A 24,659-nucleotide genomic window follows, 5' to 3' on the forward strand; every position below is an offset into this window, starting at 1 on the left:
TGCCCTACCCCCTGTGGTCATTCCACCCTGGGAGTGGCTGCCTACCCACCCTAGGCCAAGAGGCCTGTGTTTGTCTGCCATCTTCCTGAGTCAGGAGGCCAGGTGAAAGACCGTTGCTCTGACCTGCCTGTGGGTCAGAGGCTCTAGACTGTTTGTTGCTCTGCCCTGCCTGAGGGCCTGAGCACCCTGGACTCTTTGCTGTCCTGTACTGCTTGAGGTCCAGGGCCTCCTAGACTGCAGCCCTCAATTCATTAACTCCCCCCTGAAGCTGATGGGAGAGTAGATCAGTGGTTTGAGCATTGGCCTGCTAAACCCAGGGTTGTGAGTTCAATCCTTGAGGGGACCACATAAGGATCTGGGGCAAAAATTGGTCCTGCTAGTGAAGGCAGGGGGCTGGACTTGATGACCTTTCAAGGTCCCTTCCAGTTCTAGGAGATTGGTATATCTCCTATTATTATTATAACTGCACTATTCCCACAGTGACCCAGTGAGGTGGAGTGGCCTCCCTCCAAGTTGGAGGGGGAGGGACGACTACCAACACACTATAGGGTCAGTATTATTAATACAGGAATTTTGAGCTGTGTCTGGAATCAGGGTGCAGAACAGTGCACAGCAGATCACCACAGAAGCACTATAGTTTTGTTTTTTTAATAAAAGTAATATTCCTTTCTCATTCAGTGGTTTGTTGTTTAATGAAGTCCAAGGTCATTACATCAGTTCTTGGTGAGGGATTTTGGATTGGGTTCCCAGGGCTCTTCCCCCCTCTTGCACACACAGTCCCTGCTGGGTGGGGTTGGCAGGGCCCCCAAAGCAGGAGGGCTGCCAGTAAATCTCCTGCTGAGCTGCATGGGGCAGTTCCCCTCTCAGAGCTCTGTCCCTGGGCTCTCTGCAGACTCAGGCAGGTGTTGTTGGGACCCTTAACTCCAGGGCAAGATTCTGAGCTTTTCTCCTCACACATGAAACCAGGAAACATATATTTTCTTCTAAATGCAAGACAAGATTCTGCTGGGGCCTTGGGCAAAGGCCTCTAATACCTAGACCTTTACCCTACCCTGGGCACAGCCTTACAGGGCCTAGGCCTGAACCCTGCCCTAAATACAGGCCTATAGTATTTAGGCTGTAACCCTGCACTCTGGCAATTTATATAATTTCCAAGTGATCTTGCATGGGCTTAGGAGAGAGGACTTTTCCCAGGGAGGATCCACATTGTTATGCTCTCAGCACACAGAGAAGAGTTGGATATAAACATAAATCCTCTGGCTGGAAGGCTGCAGTGTAACATGGCTTTAATGCATAGAATCCAGAACAATAACAGACAAGGACCCAAAACAGAGAGAGACAAAGCAGGCTGCTCCCTAAGGCAGAGAGATCCAGGTCACTCCACCTTGCTCTAGGCTGACCCCTGTACATCTGCCTGCAGCTGGACCCAGATCACACACTTCCCTGCAGAGCCCCCTGCCTACCAGCAGGACCAGGAAACCCCCCATTTATAGTGACAGCTTACAATTCCAATATCAATTTTCAGTGCACCACACACATGATGGATGGACTTGGAGGGAGCTGAAAGTGAAACAGAAATAGATTCACAGACGTTAAAGCCAGAAGAGCCCATTGTGTCCATCCAGTCTGACCTTGTGTACACAGGACAGAGCTTTGCGGGAGAATATCTGAGGCTCTGAGCAGAGCTGAGACAGCCCCTCCTGATCCCTACGGTGTATCTTGCTATAACATCTGCTGATGTGATGGTCTTCCATTGATGTAGAAGTGGGGGAGCAGGGATCTGACAATGTCCCCTGGTGTCTTTTACAGCCCCTGTCAACCCTGTTCCTGTCACTTGGCAGCAAGGAGATGGGTGACTTCTGGCCAAGCTGACCCTGTAGAAAGGTGCCAAGATGTCACCTACTGGCCAGGGTGTGAGACGGATCCCTTCTGTCTGTCACAGCTCCAGCTGCACAGCCTAGTTCTTTAACTCACACTGTAGAGCCTCATAGAGTTAGCTGTGGAGAGCCCTGGATCACTCATTGGCTGTGTTATTTAAGGTGGAGGTGGGCACAGAGCCAGGCCCCTTCTGCCAGGGGGACAGCCGTGTGGGTACCACTGGAGTTACCTCAGAAGTGGCCCTGTTCTGCTGCAGGCTTCCTCTGCACTGGTATTGGGGGGCATGGTCAGAGACCTGACAAGGGGAAGAAATGGGGGTGGATACACGGCACGTCCCAGTGATGGAAATTCCTAGCCCCTAGCCTGAGCAGGCGTCAGGGCACCCTGACTGAGGTGAAATCCTCTTCTGTTGCTGGGGAGATTCCCTGCCTGGGACCAGAGTGGGTCAGGTCAGACAGTGGATGGGGCATGTTCCCTGCACTGCCAGCCCCCTTATGCACTCTGGGGAGGTGTTAGCCATTCTGTTCTCTCCTTACAGGTCCCTGCCCGAGGTGTCCCCATGGCGACGCGGTGGCGGCTCTGTGTGTTCAGCCTGGGGATCCTCCTTCTGGCACCGTGTTCTCTCTCTGGTAAAAACATTTAAATATCTATTATTTCCCTCCCTGTCCCCCATGTATACTGCCCCCTTCAGGGCTGAGGTAGGGAGATCTGAAGCCCAACAACTTCCCTCCCCTACACCAGACATCCTCAAATCCTGCAGAGTAAAAATGTCAGGCCCAGGAGGCTGTGGGGCAGGGATGACATTGAGGTGACCAGGGCATGTACTAACTCTGGGTGGCAGAACTGTTGGATCTTACAGCAAGTTGCCCAGCTCCTGCTGCCCCTGAGAAAGGCTCCCAGAGCCCCCCAACACTGACCTTCCTGCATGCCATGGGACTCAAAGGCACCGTGCTGCTAGACTTGCCCCACTGGGGACCTAGATTCTCATGGCCTGCAAGGCTGAGATCTTCCCAGCTGCCTGAGAGATGCCGGAGTGGCGGGGTGGGGGGGCAGTTTCCATTAGGATCAATGGGAGCTGCAGCGTTGCCAACCTCAAACCTTCAAATATCATGAGTCAGGCCTCAAGAATCAGATTTAAAAAACAAAACCCATGTTGGGACGGACGAGCCTGGAGACCCTTCAGACACAGCTATTGTGCAGACATAATTAATCTTCAGACGCTTAACTTCCTCCAGACACTGATCCCAGAATGATAACTATCCATCTGAGCCAGTTTCTGTTTTGGGTATTGAATCCAGGAAGGGACCTGCATCAGCCCAAAGGTCCATCAAAGACACAATACCCTCAGGCCAGACAGAAGCCCTCTGAGATGGCCTCTCAGCAGCCATTGTGGGACTACATGGATCTGAAACCAGTTCATCAAAGAAGTTGATTGCAATAGAAAGAGCTCATAACTGCTGTGCAGGGCACTATGAACTGGCAGGAGGCTTCCAGTTGGGGCTATTCCTTGTCAATAGAGTGTAGGCAGGTGGCAAGACAAGCACCTTTGGAGGAGTTTCCAAGGGATTGCAGGACAGCATTGGAGGACCAGCTTGTGCCAACTGTGGTCTGGCTGCACTGCCCTGCATCCACACTGAGAGTAACTCACTTAAGCTACATAACTCAGCCTCAGGAACCTTCTGCTATGAGCAATTCATGACTGAGGGAATTTTGTTTAGCTCTGTGACACCTGCTCCTTTCCTGTGTGTCTGCACGGCTGAACCCTGGCTTAGTGAAGACCTCTTGTCATTCCTCTCACTCACTCGGCTCCTGGGGTTTTCTGTTCCAGAGACGTTCTCCCTGTCTGGCTCCCCACTCCCCATGGTGGGGGTTGTTGGCTGGGATGTGGTATTACCCTGCCAGCTCTCACCCCCGGTCCGGCTGCCCAGCATGGACGTGAGGTGGAGGAAAATTGAATCAGGATTTATCCCAGTTCATGAGTATTCGGATGAGGGTTCCCAGGACCTGCCGGGGGACAGTTACCAGAACCGGACAGAGCTGTTCCTGCAGGAGTTCAGCAGTGGGAACGTCTCCCTGAAGCTGAAACGGCTCCAAGTGGCAGATGCTGGGAAATACCAGTGCTTTGTGAAGAACCCAGAATGGAGCCGCGAAGCCACCACTGAGCTACGGGTCGCAGGTAAGACACGGCACTAAGGGACATTGTGTCTGGGCAGCCAGAGCCTCCTCTGCCACTGGGAGTGCCCCCAGACAGAGCCCAGCATGGCAGTAGGATCCTGTGCTGCAAGGAGTGATGTGTAGGACTCTGTAGGGGGCGTTCTTGCACTCAGCGCTGCCTCACTGGGGTTCTAGCAGGGTCAGTGCTGCATTAAATGACCTCTTTTCAATTAGATGTAAAGCTACAGACCTCAGCTCTCATGCTCATAGTGGTGCTGTTTGAGGGAGTGGGACCTTTACCCCCATGTTCTGCCCAAATCCCAGCTCAGGTGACAATTATATTCGGCCTCCCTGAAACTCCTCCTGCAGTTTCCAAGGGCTGGGATATTGTTTGTTATTCCCTGGACACTGACCCCGCATTCAGTGCTGCTGCACAAAGGCACAATGGGTCTCTGCCCATTGAGCTTACTGAGTAACGTAGCCCCAGATAATACAGTTTAGAAACATCAAGCCCCAGGTGAGGGTCCCACCTGTGACAATGCAGAGCATTGAGGTTATTTTAAATCCTCTCCCATCTTTGGTGACTCCTAGTGCAAAGGCTCCGCAAGAGACGTGCTTTTAGGGAGAAATTTAAATGAGGGGAGGGTGGTTGTGAGCATCATAGGGAGAGAGAAATCTAAATATGAGGAGTGTCTTGGCCTTGGGCACCATTCCGAGTGCGGGAGAAGGACACCAGAGGGGACAGTATGTGGAAGGGAGGCGCAGGAGGAGTAGGAGCAGTGATGTAGGTGGGGTCACCATCCCTCACTTCCTGTTCTGTATTGAAGTGCAGTGATCCTGAAAGCTGCTGGGCTCCACCTCAGAAGTGGCTGCATTTCACCAGCAGGTGCAGCGATCTCTGTGTAGCAGTTTCACCCTGCACGTTCGTCTGTGAGCCTGCAGGGCAAAGTGCTCTATGGAAATGCAGAACAATCCCCAAAACTGGTGGTTATTCTAATACTTAGATTCACCAAGCCAGCAACAAAACAGCTTCCAAACCACCTTACTGGTTACCCAGCAGCCAAAAACAAAGTTCCCTTAAAACTATCCAACCTTGAGCTCCCACTCAGACAGCCAAGTCAAATATGAGGATGACTGAAAATCTTGTTCATCATATAAAAAGTTCTACCAATCCTAAAGGATCAGACACATCACCCACCATGTTAATGAATATTTCAGATCTTAACCAAATACACACTTATACCCAATTCTTATTAACTAAACTAAAATTTATTTAAAAAGAAAAGAGAATATAGGTTAAAAGATCATTATACATAGAGACTTGGATAACATTTTTAGGTCAGGTTCATAGTAGAGATGGTGAACTTTAGAGTTGCAAAGAGTTCTTTCAGAATTAGTCCATAGGTTATAGTCCAATGTCCATTATCAGGATGATCCAGCTGGACTGGAGACCTCAGTCTTGCGACTTAAACTTCCCCTGATGAAGCTTAAGCAGATCTGTGAAAAACAGGATCAGGGACCAAGTGTTCCTTTTATAGTTCTTCAGCAGCCTCTTCACAGCATGCAGTTCTTGGGTCAACAATAGTGGCTTTGAAGTAACCTCCTGTTTCCTAAGCACCACCGGTAATTAGCTGCAAGGATTAACATAAGGCAACTGCCTACCTCCTGCCACTTACAGGTAGTTTACTACATATTTCAAAGAGGAATGAAGACAGTGATATTACTACATTCACAGTTCATCTAAATGTTAACATCTCCTTTTGATCTCTGAATTAACAGAATAGACAGGAACCATTCGGTTACATTGTCAACCACTAACAATATATATGTAAACACACAAAAGCACAATCATTATCTACTAATATGTTTCTAAAGGCTGAATCTCGGTCAATTAGCCTGCTAGTTGTGTAACCCTTTCTAGCCCTGTGTCACAGAGACAGTATTATTTAATTTCTCCAATCATCAGGATGAGGGATCCCAGCGACTTTGCACATATGGGAATGGAGCTTTCCAGTCACAGCCCCCTATATCCAGCAGTAGTTGGGGAATCACATGGTGCTACCAAAGACACGATTTCCTGATACACACACTCTCTGTCTCTCCCTGCAGCTGTGGCTCCTGTGTTCATTGAGGTGCTGGGCCCCCGGGACCAGGGGATTGGACTGGCCTGTAGATCCACAGGCTGGTTCCCCAAACCTGAATTCCACTGGGTTGGAAAGAACTGCCAGAACCTGTCGATGGAGATTGTGACCAGTGTGACTCAGGACAGGGAGAACCTGTATAGTGTTGTGAGTCACGTCACTGTCACACAAGGGGAAGACAGTGGAGACATCAGCTGCATAGTGTGGAATGGCCTGCTGGGGGCCGAGAGACAATCGGCCATTCACCTCTCAGGTGAGTCCCCCCATGGAGACGGGGTTACCACAGGAGTGGAAAGGGGGGCTGAGTCACTTGGGAATTGTCCTTGACTTGGGAATTGAAGCTAGACTAATTCAGACTAGAAATAAGGTACAGATTTTAACAGAGTGAGGAATCAACCAATCAAACATAGACCTCGGGATGTGATGATTTTCCATCACTTGGAATCTTTCAATTCAAACTGGGTGTCTCTTTCTCTAAAATCTGCTCTAGCAGGAACAGAAGTTCTGGGCTGGATGCAGAGATCCATGGGAGAGGGTCTCTGGCCTGAGTTTACAGGAGGAGCATGTATGGTCATAATGGCCCCTTCAGGCCTTAACATCTGTGAATCCATGAACTCATAACACACTGGGGCCAGCTTGGAAAACAGTTGTTCTCTGCTGAACTTATCTGGACTGGATGTGGTGACTGAGAACTGGGAGTTGTGTGACAGTGATCATCTGAACAGGCAGCTGGTGCAGGCAGGGCTGGGCAGGCTGGGCACAGAGCTGCTGGCTGTTGGCTTGTAACAGTGGGAGGGATTTAGGCAGAGCAGAGTCCTGGGTCTTGGAACTGATGCTGCACTGGCTTCTCGTGTCACTGGCTCTGTTTGCAGCTGTGATTTGAGTGTGGAGGGGATGTTTCCTTCATTCACATTTATTTCTGGGGCTCTCTGAGCCCTGATTCAGCCGCCAAGCCAAGTGGCAAACCCCATTCTCCAGCTCCAGGATGGGACCATGCTCCTCACACACGGTGCTCTCTGTTTGCCAGGTGACATCTTCCCCCATGTGTCTCCCTGGCTGGCTGCATTCTGGGTGATGTTCACTCTGTTTCTCATTGCTGCTGGAGCTTGTGCATATCTTGGATACGCAGGTAATGGGAATGTGTTATGTGAATGTTTAAAGCCCAGCCCTAGAGAGCACTGGGCTGGGGCATGGGAGTGTCTTATTGTTCAGATATTTTACTTTGTGTTGGTTTTAGGAAATAAACCAAACTAACAAACACACCGGGGTCCCCAGCCCCACCTGTATTAGTGTATTGCTCAGTGTTTCCCCTTCCTGCCCTGTCTCACTGCAATGTCTGATTCTCTGTCTCACAGCGAAGCGAAAGGCCTCTCAGAAGAAACGCCCTAAAGAGGAGGCTCTGTTAAATCTTGGTAGGTCTCTTGCTCTAGTTCTTGCTCTGTCTCTTGAGATGTGTGAGCTCTGCGATTGCTTTGTGTTATCAGGGCAATGAAGGGGATAGAGCCAGGAGGTCTCTGCCTCCCCACATTCTCACACGCATTGATGAGAACAAGTTGGCAAATGTGTATTTTGCAGTGAAAACCCAATGGTCAGTGCTTGTGAGAGTCCCTGCATGTGGGTGTGGGCAGGGAGATTGTGCCAACCCTTACCCTGGGCAATTGCTCAGTGGCTGTATTCTGTCTAAAGGAAATGATTCTGCAAGGTCAATGACGCTCTGTGAGATGATTTCTTCCCTGTGATTGTTGAATGAACAGGACACAAGGAGGGTCATTAACCACTGGTGCAAGCTCCCAGGGCAGTGGTGAAATCTCCATCTCTTGATGGCGTCACATCTGGACTGGGCACTTTTCTAGAAGCTGCTGTAACCAAACCCGAGTAATTGGGCTCAGTGCAGAGGGAACTGAGTGAGATTCTCTGGGCTGTGCTCTGCAGATGGTCAGAGTAGATGATCTAATGGTCCCTTCTGGCCTGAAGCTCTGTGAATCTGTGACATTCACTCTCTTGAGCTGTGCTAATAGACACAGCAGCACCATTTTTTAAGTCCACATGTTTAATTTATTCCACTGTGAACTTTTCAATATTTAGTAACATTTAGTAGCATTGTGATGGTGCTGAGTGGTGCTGACCCGTTCTGCTGGGCACTGCGCACGCACACAGGGAAATACAGATGAAAGGTAGAGAGAATGGGTACAACATGCCAGCACGGTGACTGGGGCTCTCCTGGCAATCTCAGTCTGGAAAAGCCCTAAGGATCCCACGCTTTCATTTCCTTTGCCCTCTGCCATGTCCCCTTGTGGTCACCATTCCTCCAGCTGGGGAGGGGTGGATGGGGCTCCCCTAGCAATCAGTGCTGTTTTGTAACCAGCCAGAGGGGTCACTGTTGAGTAACTGACCCCCACCCCCATGGTTCTACTGGCTCTGCTGCACCAGCCCAAGGCCTGCACTACATACACCCCTGCACCAGGTTAACTCAAGGTGTGTTTAGATATCTCAGTAGTTAAACTGGTTCAAGTGTGTGTGTTGACAAGGGCTAAGGAGTGAAAAACTCCCCAAGTCTCCAGCATGTTGGTGCATATCACTAACTGCCAGCTCTGCTCCTGTCAAACATGCCAGCTCCTGCACTGGGGCTGGATATGTGGGAGTGGGATGTCTGTGACTAACCCCAGTCATTAGGGAGTGAACAGCACCACACAGTGTGTGTCTCTGGGTCTGACTCTTTTCTCTTCCCCATTTCAGAGACTGAGAAGAATACTCAGGAAACAGGTAATTGGCTAAACCCCTCGTAAGCGTGTGTCTGTGTTTCCATGGTATAAAGAGAGAGAAAAATCGCCACACGCACTGTATGGACCTTAGTCACCTTCATGATCATTTTCCCCTACCCTGGAAATAAAAAACACTAGAGAGTTGGCAGCTCACATTTCAGCCTTAATAATGGAGAGTGAATTCAATGCATATGGAATGAAGGGACTCAGGCTAGGTCTACGCTGCCCAATGGTTCAGATTATGGGGGTGCCTCAGTGAGTCACAGCTGAAAACACCAGATTCAGGACAAACTGCTGAGAAATGGTGCCGACCCACCCCAAACTGGTGGTTATTCTTCCATAAGATATACCAAACCAGTAGCAAAAGTAAACTTCTGTCTCATCACATTGGTTAAAAAGAAGTCAGAAATGCAGTCTCCCTAGGTATCCCAGCCCTTCTTTCACCACCGAGACACTAGACTTAATACTGAGCGGTTATTTAAAACTGAATTTCATCAAAAAAAGTGTTCTTCAAGTCCCAAGAAATCAGCCACATAGTCAGGTCAATATACAACTCAGATCTTACTCAATGATCTCACTGTTGTCAATCCTTTGGTATCTGATATCAAAGGTTTATTTAGACCAGAAAAGAAAGAGGAGAGGGTTATAATGGTTAAGGAAAACAAATACACTCATTGCAAAATTCTTGGATCGGGTTTGTAGCAGTGGTGGAATAAACTGATGGCTTATAAAAACCTCTGGTGACTTCCAAAAAATTGGAAGGTCCTCAGCCCATTGGTTTGAATGCTCTTTTTTGTGTAAGTCCATAGTCCAGAGATCAGGGAAAGAAAAAGGCCAATTGGAGATGCTTATGGGTTTTTTATACCTTCTTCCATGTGGAGGGAAAGTTTTCAGTCTTACTTCGTGGAAAAGTACAGGCACAAGATGGAGTCCATGTCACATGAGCAAGTCACATGCCCTTTCATGCTTTGATGAATCATAGCAGGAGCCATTACCCATATTCGGGCTGAAATGTCATTAAGGAGGCCCACCAGGTGGGAATAAACTTCTTCTATGACCCATTGTGTTAGTTAATGGGCCATAAACTTGAATGGTAAGTTGACAATGTGCTGTCCAGTCCTATCTTCCCCCACCCCCACCCTCTCACACAGGATATATGCAAAGTCACTGGTAGGGGCCCTGGAATTGAGCTGTGCAGGGGATCCCCATGGGACAAACACCTCTACTGACTGTAGCCTCCTGCTATCCCAGCCCTGGGCTTCCTCCCCCAACTCCAGCTCTGTTTGTATCCCTCTGTCCCCACCCACAGCTTCCTGGCTATCCCAGCCCTCAGCTCCTTAATCCTGTCCTGTTTTTCTTCCTCTTAGTATACGCCCAGGCCCCAGAACAGAGAATCCAAACACTGCTATGTTCTGTATGGGCTGTGTGAGGTGACCTCTGATCAGCCCCACCACCCACATTGTTCTCACAAGGACTAGGGCAGGACCTGACCCCATGGTTCTAGGTGTGGACAATAAATCCCGGGCCACACAGCCCCATGGATCTTTCCCCAGCTAAGCTCCTGACAGCCACTGGCTCTAAAGTTACACACTTGTGCAGATCAGCACCACAAAGGGATTGCCTGGCACAGATATAGGAGGTCTGAGGCTGGGTGACAGGCTGAAGCAGAGCAGGCTTCTCTCTATGTAATACATGTTCAGCTGTGACGCTCCCTCCCCTCATTCCCATCAATGCCATCAGTGGGGGATGCTACCCCTAGGTAGGGGTGAAAGTAACTTAAAGGACTTACCAGTACTTCAGAGTCCTTAGGAGGGGACGAAGCCTCAACCAGAAGAGGCGTGACCTCCACCAGAAGAGGTGGGACCTTTAAATCCCCAGATGCTTTAAATCACCCCTGGAGCTACCAGCTGCACAGGCAGCTGGGAGCCCCAGAGCTAAGAGTGATTTAAAGGGCCTGGACCTCCAGCTGCCCTACCGCAGCGGAGCCCTTAACACTTTAAATCTGGTGGAGCTTTAAAGGGCCCTGGTCTCTGCTGCAGTAGCAGCAGCCAGGAGCCCCATGCCCTTTAAATCACCACTGGACCCCCGGTGCCGCTACCCTAGGAGTCCAGCAGCTGGACTCGGGTGGTGATTTAAAGGGCCCCGGAGGTAGCAGCAGTGGGAGCCCTTTAAATCCTTCAAAAACCACCAACTGGGCAGGATTTTTGCAGTTCCTTCTCAATTGCATGAAACTAGTCCCTAGATTGCTGGCGAGGGGGGAGGACCCAAACACCTACAAAACATTTAAAGATTTTCACTCAAAAAACATCCCTATAGGCTATTGAGAGCAAACACATTCCACTTTCTAGAGCTCTGAAATTTCTTATATTTCAAATTACCCTGTACTGCCCTGCCAACCGGTCCCCCTACCCCGTGCCCTCAGCAGCACCCCGCCAGCCAGTCCCCCTGCCCCACACCCACAGCAGCACCCCACGAGCCGGTCCCCCCTACCCTGTGCCTCCAACAGCTCCCCGCCTGCTGGTCCCCCCTGCCCCTCACCCTCAGCAGCACCCCGCCAGCCGATCACCCCTGCCCCGTGCCCCCAGCAGCTCCCTGCCAACGGCCAGAGCCCCAACCCTTTAAATAGCCGCCAGTGCCCTGCTGCCGCCTCCTCGGGGATCTGGCAGCAGGGCTCAGGGACGATTTAAAGGGCCGGGGCTCCAACCACTGGTGGGGAGCTGCTGGGGGCGCAGGGTAGGGGGGACCGGTTGGTGGGGAGCTGCTGGAGGCCCGGGGCAGGGGGACAAGCTGGTGGGGCGCTGTTGGAGGCATGGGGTAGAGGGAACCGGCTGGTGGGGTGCTGCTGGAGGCACGGGGTAGGGGTGACTGGCTGGCGGGGCACTGCTGGAGGTGCAGGGCAGAGGGGACCAGCAGGTGGGGCACTGCTGATGGCACGGGGTAGGGGGACCGGTTGGCAGGGCAGCACAGGGCAATTTGAAATATAGGAAATTTCAGAACTCTAGAAAGTGGAAGGTGTTTGCTCTCAATAGCTATAAGGATGTTTTTGAGTGAAAATCTTTAAATGTTTCATAGGTGTTTGGGTCCTCCCCCCTCGCCAGCAATCTAGGGACTAGTTTAATGCAGTTGAGAAGGAACTGCAAAAATCCTGCCCTGTCAGTGTTTTTTTGAGTGATTTAAAGGGGCCCCAAGTCCTTTAAATGGCTGCCAAGGGAAGCCAATCTGCCCCGGTAGAGTGCACCAGGTCTTGCCGGTACGCACTGGCTTACTTTCACCTCTGCCCCCAGGGGAAATTTGGGGCTCTGTTTAGGGGATGCTCTGAGACCTTGTCTGTTGTTCATTAATAAAAGATTTGTCTGATGTTTCCTGTCAATTCTGAGACCCTTGGCTCATTGGTAGGGCCCTACCAAATTCTTGCCCATGAAAAACATGTCATGGACCACAAAATCTGGTTTCCCCTTGTGAAATCTGATCTTTTGTGTGCTTTTAACCTGTACTATACAGATTTCATGGGGGAGACCAATGTTTCTAAAATTGGGGGTTCGGACCCAAAAGGGAGTTGCAGGGGAGGTGGCAAGGTTATTTTAAGGGGGCCATGGTATTGCCACCCTTACTTCTGCCTTCAGAGCCACCAGCAGCACCACAGAAGTCAGGGTGGCAACACCACACCATGCCACTCTTACTTCTGCGCTACTTCTGGTGGCTGCTCTGCCTTCAGCGCTGGGCTCCTGGCCAGCAGCCACCACTCTCCAGCTGCCCAGCTCTGAATGCAGCACTGCTGCCAGCAGCAGCACAGAAGTAAGGGTAGCGGTACCATAACCTCCTCTACAATAATGTTCTGAGCCCCACCCTCACATAACTCCTTTTTTGAGTCATGACCCCTACAATTACAACACTGTGAAATTTCAGATTAAAATGGCTGAAATCATGAAATTTACCATTTTAAAAATCCTATGACCATGAAATTGACCAAAATGGAATGTGAATTTGGTAGAGCCCTACTCATTGGGTACATCTACACTGCAGCTGGGAGTAAACATCCCAGCTCAGGTGGTCAGACTCATGCTAGCTCTGCTTCAGCGAGTGCACTAACAACAGCAGTGTGACTGAGGTACCAGGGGCAGCAGCTCAGGGAAACCTCCCAAGTATGTAATCTGAGGTTCTGAATGGGTTTGTACTTAAGCAGCTGGCCCAAGCCGCTGCATGTCCTGTCCCTGGGTATCCTGCTGCTTTTAGCGCACTGGCTCGAGCAGAGCCAGCTCTCATCTGCCTGCCCAGACTGGGAAGCTCACTCCCAGCTGCAGTGTAGATATACACAGAGTCTGGAATCGCCCCCATGTCACTGTGCTTGGAACAACCCTCGCTGAATCCACAATAGTCTCCTTTTCTTCTCTCACCAGAATGTCAGGAGCTGCATGAGAAGCTTGGTAAGTTCATCCACCTCCCCATTAGAGCCCCTGGGCAGAGGTTATCAACCACACATGGTGCTGAGCAGACACAAAGCCACCAACACCACAGGGCAGGGCTTAGTGAACTGTTCAGGCCAAAATCTGAGTCACATGAGAGTCACCTCTGTCCCACGGCAGCACTGTGAGCTCTCTTGCAGCAGACACAGGGTTACCTGCTCTCATGTCTGGATAGACAGACAGGTGTCACCTTGGCTTGGACAATCCAATGCCAATCTTATTGTTCTGATGGAGCAGGAGGGGGCAGTCGCTTTCTATTGATGACTGCAGTAGTGCAGGCTCTTCTGGGCCATTTCCTAGAAGGTGGAAATGAGCAAGAATCCAGATTCAGACTCATGTTTCCATGCTTTGCTGCCAAGGACAGATCCAGATGTGAGCTCCAAGCAACCATAAGCATGTCCATCCCATAGTTACACCCAGAGTGTGTAGCTTTGATGCTCCAAAGAGCTGTTAGTAACACAGAAAAGCAATTCCCCTTAGACAGAAGGGTTGAGAATGTCACAGCTCTATCAGGATCCGGCCCCACGTCTTCTGTCAAGCTTAAATGGTTTGTAAATCCTAGGGCTCTTGTGTGTTGGTGCGTATCACTAACAACCAAAACCCGATTATATCAAAGCTACTCGTTCCTGCATTGGGGATGGGAGTGTGACTGTAGGGTGTCTGCAACTAACCCCAGTCATTTTGGGGCACAGTGCATCACACAGCTCTGTGTCTAACTCTTTTCTCCTCCCCATTTCAGAAGCTGAGAGGAAGGCCTTTGAATCAGGTACTTGGCTAAACCCCTAGTAAAAGTGTGTCTCTGCTTTCACAAGGTAACAAAATAGAGAAATTCCAATATACAGTGTATGGATTTGTGTCACCTTTCTGATCAACTCCCCCTGCGTTGGAAATAAATAAACACTGCAGTGTTTGCAGCTCACATTTCAATATCATCCTTAACAAGAGAGAGTGAATTTATTGCATGTGGGATGGTGGGACTCAGGCTATCTCCACACGGCCAACAAATGTTCAGATTATGGGGGTGTAAATAGCAATGCACACCAAAGTGTTGCCCTGTGACAACCCATGTGGATGCTGTGGGTGTGAATTTAAAGGTTCCTATTTTGGATTAACATAGTCCCATCTTCAGAGGACTGAATTAGTGCAAACTAGGGACTGTTCAGTGCACACTAGCAGCATCCACACAGGACAGTTACACAGAAGCACCTGTAGGCTGAACTATGGGGCTGTGTAAACAAGCCCTGAGTCAGGGGCAGAGCAAAGTTCCTCCACAGAGGTCTGTGGATATTAATGTTGCCAACCTTCCAGGATTGGCCTGGAGTCTCCAGGAATTCAAGATTAATCTTTAATTGAAGATTATGTGATAGGATGAAACCTTCAGGAATATGTCCAACCACAGTTGGCAACCTTAGTTGATACATCTCAGTTCCAACCTGCAAAATATCTGCTATCCCAATTCTGAGCTCCCTACATGCACACAGCTCTGCTGGTGCCCCTCAGTCCCAAACCATAACCACCACTATCCAAGCCCTGGGCTACCCAGGCACAGCTGGTGTCCCTCACTCCCTACCAACTACCTCCCTGGTATAACAGCCCTGAACTCCCCAGTCCTGTCCAGTCCTGTTCTGTTCCTCACACTCTAATCACCCTCCTACTCTAGGCCTGGGCCTTAAATAAACAGAGACTCCAAACCCTTCTACACTCAGTATGTGCTCAATGAGGTACATTCTCATAGGACTCACAACCCACAGTCTTCCCATGAGACCCAGGACTGGTCTAGAGGTGGGCAGTATAACCAGTGCCACACAGCCCCACAGAGCCCTTCCCCAGCTAAGCTCCTGCCAACCACTGACCCGAGAGTTACATACTTGTGCAGATCTGCACCACAAAGAGATTGCACAGCACAGAAATAGGAGGTCTGCGGCCAGGTGACAGACTGCAACAGTGCAGGCCTCTCTCTACGGGATACATGTATAGTTGTGATGCTCCTTCCTTTCATTCCCAGCAGTGCCATCAGCTGGGGCAATTTGTGGGCTCTGTCTAAGGCCTTATCTGGGACCTTGTCTGTTGTGCCATAACAACCAAGGCTGGCTCCAGACACCAGCATTCCAAGCAGGTGCTTGGGGCGGCAATTTGCAATGGGCGGAAGTCCCTGTGTTTTTGCCGCTCCAAGCAATGTGTCGAATTGCTGCCGCGGACGGCGGGGGCAGTCCCTGTGCCGTTAGGGCGGCATGCGCATTTCTGCGGTGGCAGCAATTCGGCGGCAGCTTCTAGGTTCAGCTGCCCACGGCGGCAATTCAGTGGCTTCTATCTTTCGGCTGAAGACAGAAGCTGCCGCTCAATTGCCGCTGCTGCGGAAACGTGCGTGCCGCCCTAACGACACACGGACTGCCCACGCCGTCTGCGGTGGCAATTTGGTGCACTGCTTGGGGTGGCAAAAATAGTAGAGCCAGCCCTGGTAACAAGTTTTGTCTGACATGTCCTGTCAGTTCTGAGACCCTTGGCTCATTAGGCACATCTAAACTGCAGCTGAGAGCGAACTTCCCAGCTCAGGTAGCCAGACTCACATTCGCTGTGCTGGAGTTAGCGTGCTAACAATAGCAATGTGGCTGGCAGGAGCAGGGACAGCAGCTCAGGGTAGTTGCCCAAATACGTGCCCAGGGGTTCTGAGTGGGTTTGCATATGAGCGGTTAGCCCAAGCTACTGCACATGTTACCCCCGGCTACCCTGCTGCTTTTAACGCACTAACTCGTTCAGAGCTAGCACTTGTCTGCCTGCCCAAACTGGTAGATGCACTTAGACTTCGGAATAACCCTACATCACTATTCTTGGAATGATACACACTGAACTCAGGATGTTCTCCTTTATTTCTCTCCGCAGACCTCAAGGTGCAGAATGAGAAGATTGGTAAATTCATCCACCTCCCCAATAGAGCCCCTGGGCAGTAGCTCCCAGCCACACACAGTGCTGAACAGATACAGAAGCACTGACACTGCAGCACAGGGCTGAGTGAACAATGCAGGCCAAAATCAGAATCACATTACTTATCCCATTCCGACCACAGCACTGTGAGCTCTCTGCAGCAGACACAGGGTCACCTGGTCTCATGTCTGGATAGACAGACCGGTGTCACCTGGCCTTTGACAATCTAATACTGATCACATTGTTCTGATGCAGGAGAAGGGGCCTGCCACTCTCTATAGATGACTGCCACAGTGCAGGCTCCTGGGGCTAGAATTGTGGCTGTGGGGTGTCTGTAACTAACCCCAGTCGTCATTGGGCACACAGCATCACACAGCTCCTGTTTCTCTGTCTAACTCTTTTCTCTTCCCCATTTCAGAGACTGAGGAGAGGAAGAACAAGGAGCTGGAATCAGGTACTTGGGTCAACCCCTGGCAAACGTGTGTCTGTGCTTTCCCACTCTGATCATTAGGAATATCACACATGCAATGTGTGGACCTTAGTCACCATCACAATCATCTCCCCCTGCCCAGGATAGAACTGTGCACTGCAGAGTTGGCAGCTCACATTTCAGTACCATCCCTAACAACTGAGAGTGAATTTCATGCCTATGGAACAGCAGGATTCCGGCTACGTCTGCACTGCCCAATTGTTCAGAGTATGGGGGTGTGAATAGGAATGCGCACCGAAGTGCTGCTCTGTAACCACCCCATGTGCATACTGTGGGTGTGAACTGAAAGGTCCCTAGTTTGCATGTCTATAGTCCTATTTGAAGAGGACTTTGTTAGAATGAACTAGGTGTCCTTTAGTGCTCATCAGCAGCATCCAGGAGGAGCAGTCCCAAAGCAGCACTTGGGGTAAGTGACTGTCTGTAGTGTGTGTTTCTTTGTGTTTGGGGGTTACTTGCTGTGTGCTAAGCTTAATTGATACTGCTGGCTGGATTAGTAGGATAATCACACCAACTAAGACAAGCCCTTAGTGAGGGGCTGGGCAAACTTCCTCCATGAAGGTCTGTGGAAATATTTCAATTCTGACCTGCAAAATAATCTGCCATCCCAACTCTGAGCTCCCCACATGCATGCAGCTCTGCTGGTGCCCCTCATTCCCCACCATCTACCTCCCTGTTATCCCAGCCCTGAGCTCCTCAGTCCTGTACACTCCTTCCCCCTTCCCCGACACATCTTCGTCCTTATACTCTTGGCCTGGGCATGAAATGAACAGAGATTCCACCCCGTGCTTCCCTGCTATCCCAGCTGTGTGCTCCTTAGTCCTGTTTTTCCACCTCCTAGTTTAGGCCTGGGCCTCAAATGAAGAGAGTCTCCAAATCCTACTACATTCTATATGGGATCTGTGAGGGGCACTCTGACGGGCCCCACCACCCACATTGTTCCACTAAGATTTGAGACAGGACCTGACCCCATGTATCTGAGGATGGACAGTAACTCCAGTGCCACCCAACTCCACAGAGTCCTTCCCCAGCTAAGCTCCTTCCAACCACTGAGCCTAGAGTTACACACTTTTGCAAATTAAAATCACAAAGGGATTGCCCGGCACAGAAATAGGAGCTTTGTAGCCGGGTGACAGGCTGGAGCACTGCAGGCCTCTCTGTACCCAATACATGTTCTGGTGTGACACTCGCTTTCCTCATTCCCTGCAATGCCATCAGCTGGGCACGCTGCCATCAGCTGGGGGCGCTGCCACAAGGGACAATTTGTGAGCTCTGTTTTATTGCTGATTTGGGACCTTCTCTATTGTTCATTAACAACAGCTTTGTCTGGCATGTCCTGTCATATCTGAGACCCTTGGCTCTTTGGGTACGTCTATACTGCAGCTGGAAGCAGTTTTCCCAGATCGGGTAGCCAGACACATGCTAGCTCTGCTCGACTGTCATGAACAGGATGTGGGTGGTCAGGCCTAGTGGTTGGAACAGAGGTCAGGTGTGAGGAGACAGGCAGGGTCAGGTTACGAGGAGATCAGAGTCCAGGAGTAGGAGCAGTTAGCACAAGGGAAGCAGAACTCAGCAGTGAAAATCCCAGTTGCATTGTGGAAGTAGAGCAAGTGTTAGGCTAGCTGTAACCCTGAAAACACGAGATTTGTAGAAACAAGGATTGTGTGAGGCAAGTGGGAAAGAAGTATGTAAGAAGTTGTTGCGACCTTGTGTCAATAATAAGGACTGTAGACTGGCGTCTAAATAAAAGTAAAAAAAATAAGATATCAGGATGACCCACGTATAACCTGCTGTTCCATAGGCATAAACAAAATGCAGCTGTTGCTTATTATTGTATGTAACAAAAATTATAAATGCTGCTGTAATTGTTTACTGTGAAGACACCTGCCTAAGAGGGGGAAACCCTGTGTCCTAGTGCAGTCCCTCCCTCTATGCAATTGTAAATATATATATGTCCCTGCCCGCAGGTATATGGGATCTTGGGGAGCAATTACCACACAGGTGGGGTGCCAATTAATTTCTTTATTAAAGGAAAAAGGAAGTGGTGGGAATTTAACAATGAAATACGATGGGATGGGGTGTATAGGGTGTTTACAATAGACGATGGGGGGGGTTCTTATTGAACAGCGTAGGGAGTTCTAACAGTGGGGTACAGTAAGTGGGATACAGTACAGTCAATAAGCAACTCAACTTTATATAGGAACAACTTTAGATACAGTGTGGAATGCAAAATGTACCCAAAAGAAATGCAAAGTAAAATGGTAGCTTCAATGCAAATACAAAGTATATCAGAAAAGTGGAGGCAACCAATGGGGTGTTATAACCACAAATAAAATGTGAATCACAGTGCAATGATACAATAGGGGTGATAAGTGAAATTATGCAATGTAACAGTTTAAAAGAAAATTAATGACTTAATCTGTGAGGCTGTGATAGCAGATAATCTGCAAGAGTGTACCTAAAGGCTGGGTCGAGAAACAGGAGTGGGGAGGGGAGTGAATGATCAGTGGCAACTGATGAGAGGAGAGTGCAGCTGCAAGCAGCGAGAGACTCCGAAGCCCTGCGGGGTGAGGCCCAGAGCAGTCTTCAGGAGCCTGCGGGCTGGACGTATGGGAGACAAGAGCAACTGCAGTGCACGTAAGGGGAGTCTGGGAGCAGCAAGAGGGGAAGGCGCTGAATGTGCAAGCGATGGGAAGGTACGTGGAGAATGGGGGAGACGGCTGAGGGAAGAAACAGGTTGCAGCAGCGGAGAGCACTTCAGGGAAGCTGCGGAGCAGCGGGGTGAAGACAAACGGAGCAGTGTGATGGTGATCTTCAGTAGGGGAGGGGCAGCGGAGAAGTGGGAGCACAAACACAGGGGATACAGGGAGAGGCAGCAGAGAAGTGTAAAGAAGGGCTAGAGTGAGATTTAAGCAACAAGCGGACACCCCCCCCACCCCAAAAAAAGGAAAGAAGCAGCAAAGGGTTTGGGAAGTTACAGAGGGGGAGAAGCAGCAAGGGGTTTGGGAAGTTCGGATGGTGATGCAGACGCGGGGGAAAAAGTAGCAAAGAGTTGGGAAGTTGGGGGAGAGTGCAGATACGGGGGAAAAAGCAAGAAAGGGTTACAAGAGGGAGACATGGAGAAGTACACAGAGGGGGAGATTGGAGCGGGGGAAAAACAGACACGGGAAAGTTCAGGGAGAGATCGGGACAGCGGGAAGACGAATTCAAACAGCAAAAACCTTATCTATCGTCTAACTTAATCAAACTTATATAAAATGACAAGCAGCTTATACAAAGTAACAAAACAGGTACAGAATACAACCAGGCAATGGCTTTTTTAAATCTATCTTAACCAATGACTAGGCAAAACAACAAATATCACAATTCTAAGCAAAACTATAACAAGCAACTATACGGAGCAACAAAACAGCAAACTATAGCAAGGCAGGTGAAACTTACTAGCGCTACAATCTTAGCAAACTATGACTTATTAAACAAAAAAGCAAAACCTATGGTGCACCTTATGCTATGGGGAAGTTACAGAGGGCAGAGTGGTATGTGCCCAGGATACAGCTCCCAAGGCAGCCCCCAAGGAAGCCAAGGGATGGTGGCTGCAGCAGTGGATACGGCTGAAAGCAGTGAGCCCCGAAGCAAAGCCCACTGGAGCAGAGCTTAGCAGCGGCACAAACTTATTTTTAGCGGTAAAGCGCCACGGAGTTTTAAGAGAGGTTTTAAGACACAGACCAAGGTTTACCTTGAGTCTGTGTGCTGGGGAAACAGAGCCAGCAGCAAAAATAATGAAATAAAAGTATAGAAAGTTTCACAGAGGGATTCTTACCAGTCCCTAAGGCAGCAGCAAAGGCAGAAGCAGCAACAACATCAGAAGAAGCAAGAAGGGCTCGGTATGGTCTCGATAATCAGGAGGTCTCTCAAGCAGCAATTCATTCTTCGTGGGAGGGGGGTTGTTAAAAATGGGGGTACGCTCAAAAATAAAACGAGAGCGGAGAAAGGACCCCCCAGAACCCCTGGCTGATCAGACCAGGCAGCAATGCAGGAACCTTTCTGATGTTTGTTTCAAAATGCCTGTTTTTTAAAGACAAACTCAGGCAGTTTCCCACCAGTAATCCTGATAGGCTCCCTCTGTCACAGGGGAGGAGACACAGGGAAGAACTGCAGGTGAGCACAGAGACGTGCCTGGGCAGAGTCCTGGACAATAGGTGTGAGTTCACACCTCAGGACTCAAAAGCACATGAGGCCTATGACTCATGCCCAGGATCTCAAAAACACATTAGGTCTTGCAGCTCTGGACATTGCCTACCCTACACAAAGCCCAGGTTTAACAAGGTGATAACAGGACCAACACTTTGAACAGGGCAGTGGTCCCAATTAGCATGCAGCACAAGTGGCCATCCCTTTGAGAAGGGCAATGACTCTTGGTAAACAACTTAAGGGGCCCTCCCTTTGAGAAGGGCAGTGGCCCTGGTAAACAACTTAACAGCCAGGGAGGGGCGGCCACAGGAGGAGAACAAAAACAAAATGGAGTAAGGGGACAGCTGTAAGAAACAAAATGGAATAGGGGGATAGCTGTAACAGACAATATAAATATATAATTTTGCTGCACCCAACCAAACAGTAAGAACTAAGTTTTTCTCCGACAGCATGGACAACTTACTGGTCCTGTGCTTGGTTTAAATTGACCAGAGAACTAGTCAGGACCCAACTGTTCCACTAATCCAGGGGTGGCCAACTTGAGCCTGAGAAGGAGCCAGAATTTACCAATGTACATTGCCAAAGAGCCACAGTAATACATCAGCAGCATCTCATCAGCTCCCCAGCCCGCTCCCAGTGCCTCCTGCCCACGGGCAGACCCGCCGATCTGCGCCTCCCCCTCCGTCCCTGCACCTCCTTATCAGCTTTTTTCGTGGTGTGCAGGAGGTTCTAGGGAGGAAGGGGAGGAATGAGGGGCTGAAGGCTTAGGGGAGGAGGTGGGAAGAGGTGGAGTGGGGGCAGGACCTTTGGCAGAGCCATGGTTTGAGCAATGAGCACCCCATTGCACATTGGACAGTTAGCACCTGTAGCTCCAGCCCAGGAGACGGTGCCTATACAAGGAGCCTCATATTAACTTCTGAAGAGCTTTAGAGCCGCAGGTTGGCCACCCTGCACTAATCAGATCCCTGGACTGGAGTCCTCTGTCAAATTTGAGATTGTAGTTCTGGTAGCTGTCAGCAGGTCAGTGGGTGGAGGGTTGCAACTTACTGGCTGAGAAGAGCCCTGTGAACCAGGCTTCAAGACATCTTCCTGGCATCAGTTCCTTTACAAGTGAGACCCTCTGGGCAACATTGAACCAGGCTTTTTGAGGTGATTTTTATGGAATGCTCATAATAGTGCAGGGGAGGATATATTTTCTGCCATTGCTCAGGTGTGCTGGGGGCCGTATCCCACTCAGATAAGGTACCAAAGCCTATCAAAAGGGATTTCCGTGTAGGGTTTCAAAAGGGAAACATGAAACACCAGGTGACTCTTCTGAGAGTGTGGAAATTGACATTCAAAGACTGAGTTAACCTGTTTCTATATTGTAAAGGAACCAAGGAACTGAAAGTCTAGCTTGTGAGTGGGTCTGCCTGTGCAGAGATGCTCCATCGAGAGCCAAACTTTTTTCCCCACTGAGTAGGTGGGGCCTTGCTGTTGATGGTCCGCATAACGTTTGTAGTCTTGTCTTGCCTTTTGAAGATGTTTCCTTACTCATGAACCTGATTACTCTGCTGTCCTAGGCTGGGCAGGGAGAAGACGTAGGTAATTGCGGATGGAGTCGGGGGTGTTACCCATACTAAGTACAAAAAGGGTCTTTTTTGATCCATGGATTAATGGTCTATGTTGTTATGTGGAAACTCTGCAGAAGGTAGAGGCGAGGACCCATCATTTTGGTGCTGGCTGGCGTAATATCACAGCTACTGTTCAAGTATCTTATTGGTCCTTTCCTTTTGGCTGCCAGATTTGGGAGGATAAGCAGAGAAAAGACAAGTGTGGACCGCCTTTAGGCATAGGGCCTTCCACCAAAACCAGCTCATGAACTGAGACCCCTGATCAGAGGTAACATGTTCTGGATGGCCATGGAGATGAGAGTGTGAAACTCTAGGGCCCTGCTGTTGAAATAGCATGCCCGGACTAGCAGTGTATCTGGGAGCAGTATGGGCAGGAGCAGTATGGGCTGGTGCATAGTCCTGCTGACTATGCACCAGGAGGTCAGAACAAGTTTGTTCTTTAGCGACTAGCCCAAACTCCAGCACATGCTTCCTTGCTACTTTTAGTGCACTGACTCAAGCAAATCTAGCACATGTCTGCCTGCCCAAACTTGGAAGCACCCTCCTAGCTGTAGAGTAGATATACCCAAAATTTGGAGCAGCCCCATGTTGAATCCATGAACTTATTTTCTTCTCTCCCCAGAGTGCGACAAGCTGTGTAGGACGATTGGCAAGTTCATCCATGTCCCCAGTAGAGCCCCTGGGCAGCGGCTCTCAGCCACACAAGTTGCTGAGCAGATCAAGAATCAAAGTCAATGCAGGGCAGGACTGAGTGAACATTTTGAGCTGAAATTAGAGTCACATTAGTTACCCCAGTCCCAGTGCAGCACTGTGAGCTCTGCGTAAGATACAGGGTTACCTGCTCTTATTCCTGGATAGACAGACAGGTGTCGCCTTGGTTTCAACAATACAATGACATCACATTGTTCTGATGCAGTGGGAGTGGCTAGCTGCTGTCTATACATATCTGCTGGAGGCTCTTCTGGGCCAGTTCCCACAATGTGGCTCATGTTTCCATGCTTTATTGCCAAGGCCAGATCCCAGATGTGAGCTTCAGTCATCTGCACGTCCATGCCCTAGTTGTACCTGGAGTGTGTAGCTTTGATGCTCCAAAGGGCTGTTTGTAACACAGAACAGGAATTCCCTTAGATGGAAGGGTTGGGAACGTCAGAGCTGTATCGGGATCCAGACCGACATCTTCCAACAAGGTTAGATAATATGCAAATCCCATGGCTCCTGCATGTTAGTCTGTCACTAACCACCAGCCACACTGCTATCAATGCTGCTGGCTCCTGCCCTGGGACTGAGAGTGTGTCTGTTGGTGTCTGTAACTAACCCCAGTCACAATGGGTCACACAGCATCACACAGCTCCTGTGTCTGTGTCTAACTCTTTTCTCTTGCCCATTTCAGAGACTGAGAAGGACAAGAACACGGGACTGGAGTCAGGTACTTGGATAATCCCTAGTAAATGTGTGTTTGTGCTTTCACACTATAACGAGATAGGACAATCACCACACTAAATGTATAGTCTTCAGTAACCGTCACAATCATCTCCCCCTGTCCTGAAAATATTCAAACACTGCAGTGTCTGTAGCTCACATTTCAGTATCATCCAGAATGATGGAGTGAATATCATCAATATGGACCAGTGGGACTTAGTGAGGTCTGGAAAACTTCCTCCCTACTATGCTCTGTACGGGCTCTGTGATGTGCACTCTGATAGGCCCCAACACCCACATTGTTTCACTAGAATTCAAGACAGGACCTGACCCCCTGTCTTTAGATGTGGATAGTAGCTTCAGTGCCACACAGCCCCACGGAGCCCTTCCCCAGCTAAGCTCCTGCCAGCCACTGATCCTAGAGTTGCACATTTTTACAAATCAGCACCGCAAAGGGATTGCCCGCCGCAGAAATAGGAGGTCTGAGGGCAGGTGACAGGCTGTGTGATACCTATTCTGGTGTAATGCTCCCTTACCTCATGGTGTGTGTTGGCCCTTGGGGCAATTTGTGGGCTCTGTTCAGGGACTGATCTGGGACCTTGATTGTTCATGAGCAACAGTTTTGTCTT

At 49.7% G+C, this 24,659-nt stretch overlaps 1 pseudogene; it reads left to right on the forward strand.

Annotated features, from left to right (window-relative positions):
* Positions 1 to 2,437: 2,437 nt before the first annotated feature.
* Positions 2,438 to 24,659, forward strand: part of LOC123349783 — a 65,524-nt pseudogene continuing 43,302 nt past the window's right edge.

The sequence above is a fragment of the Mauremys mutica genome, chromosome 15 (genome assembly GCF_020497125.1).
Source record: "Mauremys mutica isolate MM-2020 ecotype Southern chromosome 15, ASM2049712v1, whole genome shotgun sequence".
NCBI lineage: Eukaryota > Metazoa > Chordata > Testudines > Geoemydidae > Mauremys > Mauremys mutica.